This window comes from Sus scrofa, chromosome 2, assembly GCF_054392235.1.
Source record: "Sus scrofa isolate SSC_HxYL_T2T_F1_AM1 chromosome 2, Sscrofa_HxYL_maternal_Yorkshire_Landrace_v2.0, whole genome shotgun sequence".
NCBI classification, from domain to species: domain Eukaryota; kingdom Metazoa; phylum Chordata; class Mammalia; order Artiodactyla; family Suidae; genus Sus; species Sus scrofa.
This window is the reverse complement of record NC_139384.1, coordinates 71,909,254-71,918,366: the sequence shown is the minus strand read 5'-3', so window position 1 is coordinate 71,918,366 and position 9,113 is coordinate 71,909,254. Positions and strand designations below refer to the sequence as shown.

At 38.7% G+C, this 9,113-nt stretch overlaps 1 pseudogene; it reads right to left on the bottom strand.

Annotated features, from left to right (window-relative positions):
• Positions 1-5,188: 5,188 nt before the first annotated feature.
• Positions 5,189-6,145, bottom strand: LOC100521001 (olfactory receptor 7A17-like; annotated as a pseudogene).
• Between the last annotated feature and the right edge of the window lie 2,968 nt (positions 6,146-9,113).

Genomic DNA, 9,113 nt, shown 5'->3' with positions numbered 1-9,113 from the left:
TATTCTTCCAATCCAAGAGCATTGTATATTTTTCCATCTGTTTATGTTGTCTTTGATTTCTTTCATTGGGGTATTATATTTTTCAGGGTACAGTTCTTTTGTCTCTTAAGGTAGGTTTATTCTCAGGTAGTTTATTCTTTTCAATGTGATGATAAATGGAATTGTTTCCCTAACTTCTCTATCTGTTAGCATATAGAAGAGCAAGCAAACAATTCTGAGTGTCTTTTCATGTGCTTTTTTTGGGGGGGAATTCATTTTTGGGGGGAGGAAATTCATTTTTTTATTACTCAAATGAATTTAACACATCTGTAGTTGTATAATGATCATAACAATCTGATTTCACAGGATTTCCATCCCACAGCCCAGGCACATTCCCCCCACCCCCCAAACTGTCTCCTCCGGAGACCATAAGTTTTTCAATGTCTGTGAGTCAGCATCTATTCTGCAAAGAAGTTCCGTCTGTACTTTTTTCAGATTCCACATGTCAGTGAAAGCATTGGATGTTGGTGTCTCATTGTATGGCTGACTTCACTTAGCATGATAGTTTCTAGGCCCATCCATGTTGCTAAAAGTACTGGTATTTCATTCTTTTTGATGGCTGAGTAATATTCCATTGTTTATGTGTACCACATCTTCTGGATCCTCTCCTCTGTCAATGGACATTTAGGTTGTTTCCATGTTTTGGCTATTATAAATAGTGCTGCAATGAACATTGGAGTACATGTGTCTTTGCGAGTTGGGTTTTCTCTGGATAGATGCCCAGGAGTGGGATTGCTGGATCAAATGGTAGTTCTATGTTTAGTTTTCTGAGGAATCTCCATACTGCTTTCCACAGTGGTTGCACCAATTTACAATCCCACCAACAGTGTACTAGGGTTCCTTTTTCTCCACACCCTCTCAGAACTTGTTGTTTGTAGACTTTTGGATGATGGCCATTCTGGCTGGTGTAAGGAGGTACCTCATCGTGGTTTTGATGTGCATTCTCTAATAATGAGTGATGCTGAACATCTTTTCATGTGTTTCTCGGCCATCTGTATGTCTTCTTTGGAGAACTGTCTGTTTAGATCTTCCGCCCATTTTTTGATGGGGTGGTTTGTCTTTTTGGTATTGAGCTGCATAAGATGTTTGTGTATCTTGGAGATTATTCCTTGTCAGTCACTTCATTTGAAATATTTTCTCTCAGTCTGTCTATTGACTTTTGAGGCTTATTTATGGTTTCCTTTGCTATACAAATATTTTTAAGTATAATTATGTCACCATTTGTTTATTTTTGTTATTATTTTCATTCCTCTAGCAGGTGTATCTGAGAATTTATAGCTGCATTTTATATCAGAGCATGTTCTGCCTATGCTTTCTTCTAGGAGTTTTACGCTATTTGTTCTTATATTTAGGTCTGTAAGGCATTGATAAAAGAGATCAAAGATGATACAAACAAATGGAAAGATATACCATGCTCTTGGATTGGAAGAATCAATATTTTCAAGGTGACTGTATTACCCAAGGTGATTTACAGACTCATCGCAATCCTTAACAAATGACCAAAGGCATTTTTTTCAAAGACTGGAACAAAAAAAATTAAAATTTGTATGGAAACACAAAACACCCCAAATAGCCAAAACAATCCTGAGAGAGAAAAATGGAACTGGGGGACTCAGGCTTCCTTACATCAGACTAGTATAAAGCTACTGTCATCAAAACAGTTTGGTGCTGGTACAAAACCAGAGATGCAGATCAGTAGGAAAAGGTAAAAGACCAGAAAGAAAACCATACACCTGTAGCCAACTAATCTATGACAAAGGAGGCAAGAATATGCAATGGAAAAAGTCTCTTCAGTAAGTGGTGCTGAGAACACTGGACAGCTACATGCAAAAGAGTGAAATTAGAACACTCACTAACACCATACATAAAAATAAATTCAAAATAGACTAAAGATGTTGAACCTCTTTTCATGTACTTGTTGGCCAACTTTATGCTACTCACTTCCAGTGCTTTATTTTCTTTTGTGGCTGAGCCACAAAGGGAATTCCCTCCAGTGATTTCAAATGCATTCTTCATCTCATTTATTGAGTTATTCAGCTCCAGAATTTGTTTCATTATTTGTTTTTATCTCTTTGGGAAATTTTTCTTATGTTCATTATTTTTATCCCTGAGCTTATTTAAGTCCCTTTGTGAGGTTTCTTATCGCTTGTCAAGTTTCATTCTGACACTATTTTTTTTTTTTTTTTTGGCTTTTTGTCCTTTGTCTTTTGTTGTTGTTGTTGTTGCTATCTCTTGGGCCGCTTCCGGGGCATATGGAGGTTCCCAGGCTAGGGGTTGAATCGGAGCTGTAGCCACCGGCCTACGCCAGAGCCACAGCAACGAGAGATCCGAGCCGCGTCTGCAACCTACACCACAGCTCACGGCAACGCCGGATCGTTAACCCACTGAGCAAGGGCAGGGACCGAACCCGCGACCTCATGGTTCCTAGTCGGATTCGTTAACCACTGCGCCACGACGGGAACTCCATTCTGACACTATTTTGAATTCTCTACGTGTTTGATCACAATCCTCTGTGACTTTAAAATGGGTTTCTGGATAATTGCCCTTTCTTTTTTGTGATTTCATGTTAATGTGTTTTTTTTCATAATGATCAATGCTCCTCTCCCAGTGCATTTGAAATAACGAATGCCATTTTTATTTATGTAAATCCTTGTTTATTTTAATTCTAATAATAACATATTGATAACTAGAGGCCTTTCTAGGATTCAGTTAGATGACTCTGTAGAACAAATTTTTGTTTTCTCTTACCTGAGCTGCAGCTGTCTCTATTTGAGAAAGTACATTTTTTGCATTTCATGGCCTCTGCCAAATGTGTTGCCAGTGACCTTTGCATCATGGTTTGTGACTCCAGGCTCACTGGAGACTTGCTACTGCTGTTACCAACCAGGGTTCTTGGCCTCATTAATAAATAGAAATTGACAAGTGGACAAACAGGAAATTCAGGCAAGTCATTATTAGGGCTCCTGCTGCACCAAGAGAGAGCAAAAGAAAGTAAAACTTTCCCTTTCTCACTCACTGTGTGGGTTGGAGCATGAGCTGATTCCTTATATAGGATGAGGATAGGGACAGATCTAGGTGTTGGGCCTGTTGGGTGACTTAGGTGGTCTTTTCACCCCCTTGGTGGTGCTGTATGCAAAGTTCATGCACAGCGCCCTGCTTTACCTCTCAGGTCTTCAGAAGTGGCAGTGGGTTTTTTGGTCTTTTTGTATCTTGTTCAAAATTTGCCCCAAATATTCAGACACTCAGTTATTTTTAGTCCCTTATAGTGTCTTTGCATTTTGTTGCTGGAGGAGACTTCCATCCAGGTGTAAGCACTGCAGCAAAGGGTCCCAGGTCCCAAGTCTCAGCCTGTCTGTCAGAGTCCATACTGTGGCTGGCATCTCTTCTGGGAGTAGAGAAGGGACTGCCAGGATAGTGGGCAATATTGCTGAATACAGGATGAATTGCGTTGAAGGCAACAACACCCCTTCTGCATGACTCCCCGTGGCTGTAGAAGCTGCTGCATCCAGGAGGCCAGAGTCATGTGTGCCACTTCTACTGGTATGATCACATTCTCTGGTGCTATTAGCTCACCTTTCTCAGCTGTGGATCTGAGCCTAGGGGCACTGTTTCTGCTGTTCTCCTGATTCCACCTTATCTATCTGTTACAACCCACCCATATTCAGATGCATAACTGTATGAATCTCTGGTGTCCTTAGGTGTTGGTCAGAGAAGCTCTTCTTTACTAGTGAATATTTTACTAATAGTATATTGAAGGTGTGAGATTAAAGGGAGTTTTACTCCACCATGAGCATAAATGGTAAACTATTTATTCCATAAAATCTAAGTTAAACATATATAAGTGGAGCCAACCATCATATAGTGGTGAAGAAAGAAATAAAAAAAGCTGTATCCAACATCAGAGATGAATTTTAGAATTAAAACATAGAGGATTACAGGTACATATAGATTAATGAGGCACCCAACCCAACAAAGATCAGAACAACTCCTCAGCACAGTCTCACTTGATAGTAGATGCCTTATAATAAAATATTTATTATTAGGATAAGTTCAAATGCAGCAATAGCTAACTATTATAAAATAAAAGTCAACAGAACTGAGAGCAATTACAAGAATTTGCTACTCATTCTAGGCACTTATTCTCATATTTAAAGTAAACATTCATGATTACTCTATTTTTTAACTTTTTAAATTTTTATTATAGTCAATTTATAGTGTTCTGTCAATTTCTTCTATTCAACAAAGTGACATGAACATATACGTGTGTGTGTGTGTGTGTGTCTGTGTGTCTGTGTGTCTGTGTGTCTGTGTGTATACACATATTCTTTTCCTCACATTATCCTACATCATGTTCCATCACAAGTGGCTAGGTAGACTTCCCTGTGCTATAAAGCAGGATCTCATTGCTTATCTACTCCAAATTCAACAGTTTGCATCTACAAACCCCAAACAACTAATTTCAGATAATTGAGTTAAAAAGTGACTCTACTGACGTTGCCTTCCAGGTAAGCATGAAATTGGAAGACCTGTTTTTTGGTATAAATTGTGACCCTGAACTACATGAGTGGACAAGCATTCAAACTCTCCCGTGAGCCATCCTTGGATGATAAAATTATATATACATATAAACTTGACCATTAAAAAATACAAAGAATTGGGATATCAACCCATTGCATAAGCAAAAATCCTCATATAACTTTACAGTCATTTCTCCATATCCACTGATACAACCAATCTTATTAAAAATAAATAAATTGCCTTGGTTGTCATCTGTAAGTTCTTCATATGGGTAATGCAACTCATGATTGTTCTTTCATAAAAACAAGAGAAAGGTATTTGGGATGAATTTTTTTTCAAAAGTAATTATTCCACATAAATCTAGGATGTCCTACCAAAGAAAAGGAATTTACAAACATTTCTAAACCAAAGTTAGGAAAACTTTGAGGTAGGAAAAAGTACGAGCTGCCTAAAATATCAAACAGAAAAATAAAACTTAATAAGTGAAATACTGAAGTTGTATAGAGAAGTGGAATACTAAAAAGATGAATATCCCAGGAAATAAATAAAAGGAGCAAATTTTATTCCACAATGATCAAAGAATCACAATTGCTTTTTCCAAAACTTTAAGCCATTCAGCAAGAGCACTACATCACCCCCGGGAAAACTGGGCCTTTGTATCTGGCATCAAACAGAATCTCTTCAGAGCCCTCTTTATGTCTTTATTCCTCAGACTATAGATGAAGGGGTTCAGCAAGGGCATGACCACAGTGTACATCACTGAGGCAATCACACTTGAGTGTGAGCTCTGGGTAGGAGAAGAGCTGAGGTATAACCCTAGGCTTGTACAATACAATAAGGAGACAACCAAGAGGTGAGATACACATGTAGAAAAGGCTGTGAACTTCCCCTGAGCTGATGAGATTCTATGTATGCAGGAGACTATTTTAGAGTAAGAATAAAGGATACCAGTAAAAGGACCACCAGCCAGCAGGACAGTTGAAAAATACACCACCATGTTATTGAGAAATGTGTCAGAACTGGCAAGTTGTACCACCTGATTGAGTTCACAGAAAAAGTGTGGGATTTCCAAATCTGGACAGAAGGACAATCCTGATACCATTAAGGTGTGTAACAAGGAATACCTGGCCATCAATATCCAGCACAGCAGAACCAACAGCCCACAGAGTCAGGGATTCATGATAACTGAGTAGTGCAGGGGGTGGCAAATGGCCACAAACCTGTCATAGGCCATCACACTCAGGAGAATGTCATCTAATCCTGCAAAGAGTATGTAAAAATATATCTGGGTGATGCAGCCATCAAAGGTTATGACTTTGCTCTTATTCTGAATGTTCAAAAGCATCTTTGGGATGGTGGTAGAGGTGAAACAGATGTCTGTAAAGGACAAATTAGAGAGGAAGAAGTACATGGGTGTGTGGAGGTGGGAGTCAGAGCTGACGGCCAGGATGATGAGCAGGTTCCCAAACACAGTGATCAGGTACATGGAGAGAAAAAATCCAAAGAGAAGAGGCTGCAGTTTTGGTTCCTCTGAAAGTCCCAGAAGAAGAAATGTTGAAATGTGTGTATTGTTGTTCCCTGGTTCCATATGGTGGATGTGACTGCCAGGAGAAAGGAAAATAACATGACTAATTTTTGCACAGCTGGGCCTAACTCACAAAGCTGAAGTAGGGAAATGTCCCTATTGCCATCAAGAATTTGATTTTAACATTTTGTATACAGATAAGTTCCCCTTGAGTTATGTCCCATTTCATCTCTGACTAGGAATTTTTGTCCCATTCCCAACATATGCCAGAATTATTGATGTGTTTGTAATTTTAATGAGAAATTCTTCCATACACTTGAGAAATATATATTGAGTTATAAACCATGTTCCAAGAACATATAGGTAATAAATATAGTACTCAAAAAAAAATCTCCTGAAATGCAAGGTTAATGAAAAATGACCTGCAAATAAAAATATGACACACTGTGTCAGAAGGTGACAGATGCTATGAAGAATACAAAACCAGGTGTAGAGGAGAGAGTGTTTGGAGATATTATTTGTGCTGAACATTCAGGTAAGGCCAAAAAACAAGGTGATAGTTGAACACAGACTTCAGGAAAGAGAGAGAGAGAGCTAGTATGATGTCAGGAGACATATGTGCTTAGTAGAGCGAATGGTTGCTGCAAAGGACATGAGAAAGAGACTTATTTCATACATTCAAATACAAGCAAAGAAGCCAGTGGGACAGAGGAATGAGCAAGAAGAGGAGTGATGAGAGATGGTGTCAGAGGATGTTGAGAGACACTGTGGCCTCCCTGCTACAGCCTCAACTTCAGTACAAAGAGAATCCCTTGTTCACATGATGTCCCCTGTAATTTATTAATTCTGGTGCAAAGTCATTGTATGAGCTAAAGCAGTTCCCATCCTTCAGTACCATCTGTTGATTGAATTCAGACCTCGGAACTCACCTTAATATATGAATACAGGTGCCTCTGCTTGGAGAATTGCACTAACACCCACAAGGCACACAACCAAACAGCATGGCCTCCTGGGCTGTGTTAGTACCACTCATTTCTCATCCAGAAACACCCTCCTTAGGCCATGAAAGTTTACAGCTCCAACTGGTCATATCATATTACTTTACTCCTAAAGAATGTATAAATGGTACATAAAAGTTCCAGTTCACAAGGTCCTCATGCAGCAATAAACTTGTTACTTTTTGGTAGTGACACTTTCTGCTCAGTATAGAAAGAAGAAAAATTAAGTGTGAGCAAGAAAGAGAAAGAGAGAGAGAGGCACAAAATGAACATATGGACTTGGGGGGGGGGAGATAATTATCTAAATAAAGTGAATAACCTCATATGACCCTCGACAGAGTGTGATGAAGAAAAGCTTCCTTAGTTTGACAGCATTCCAACTCCAGTGACATCTTCTTGATGCCTAGAAAAAAATAATAATGAAATTTTTTTCTACACATAGAAAATTTTTTCTGCAGATAGAATATCCCAAGAGAAAAATAATCACAGGTATAAACTAACAACTCAGAATGGAAAGATACAAAATACAATAATACTGGGTATATTTTCTCAACACACTTTTGAGAAAAGTTGAAATCAGGGATATGATGATGTTAGAAGTCTCCTTTTCTCCTGAGCCTTTTCCCTATTTGTCTGTTCCAGTTAATTAATAAGATCCTTGGACTTAGGTTCCACTTTTACTGGAAGCAAGGTATGCCTCTCATTCCTTTTTCAAATTGAGCTTCCATGAATACCATTTAATTGTCTATGCTGATGCTTACATCACCGAGTGCAATGTTCACTTTTTCAGCATCATAAATAAATACATAATTAGAAAAGTAAAACAACTAGTGACCTCTGGCTTCTGGGCTATGCTGGGGTGGTGCTCAGGAGACCTCAAGTACATGTTCTTGGCTTCCATCCTCTCTGATCCTGTCCTACAGTGTCTGCTCAGCTCTTGGACTCACCTACATGCAGACTTTGAAAGGAAGCCTTCCATGCAGAAGTCAAAATTTCTCGTTGAATTTGTCTGATGATGCAGACCATGTTTTCCCTTAAAATGAGACAATAGGAGGAGATCAAGTATTGGTCTCCCGTACAGATTTTGACTGCAACATTAAAGGCCATGTCCTATCTAAGCAAAAGTTGCAGAGGCTGAGGGACTGCAGCAGCTTGTATATCTACAGCTTCCTACATCTGCTCATTAGGCCTGTTTTCCTGTTATTATTCCAACCACTAACTATATGAGTTCCATTAGAGACACTGGTCTGGACAGAATGGAATTTTTCTGCTAATTCTCTATCCCTAGGAGACTACACTATAAGCTAGTGAATTCAGTTTGTATTGCCCCTTCTCCATGAACTTTCCTGGTTCCAAAGCGTTAAGCCTCCCATCACATCATCTCATTATTGAGTTCAAACTTTTTCAAAAGTATATTGAGGATTGGTCTTGAATATGTTCCTTGGATATTCAAAGCTTTGGTTATGGAGGTCACAACCCCTGAAATCTCTTTAAAAAAAATGCTCTCCTCTTCAAAAAGGAGGGTAACTTTGCTCTTATTATTTGCTCTTACATTAATATAAAAGCATGTGTTCTTTACTACTTGGACTTATGACATTTTTTTCCAAGCCAATCAGGGATTTCATACTTACACAAGTTGACTGCCATTTGGTCTCTAATTATAAGTGAGAAAGTTAAATGCTTGTAATTAAAGAGACCTATTTAGATATTTTTATACACCATAAATGAGCTTAGCATATGATAGGGATTGACGAATTTAATTTTAAAATAATGCATTCCTTTGGAATTCTTTTAGAGAGGTACTGCTTTTATGGACTCCATTCTCTATTATAGAAATGAGACTTAGAGTTACTTAACGTTGTAAGGTATTCACCCAGGAAGGGATGGGATCTTGATTGGAATCTGTCAGGATGCTCCCAGTGCTTGAATCTGGAGCAATGGTTCTCTCAACTGGAAATGATTTTCCCCAGGAATATTTGTCCATGCCTGAAGAAATGTGGCTAATTTCATTTAAACCGTGGGACCACACCCAA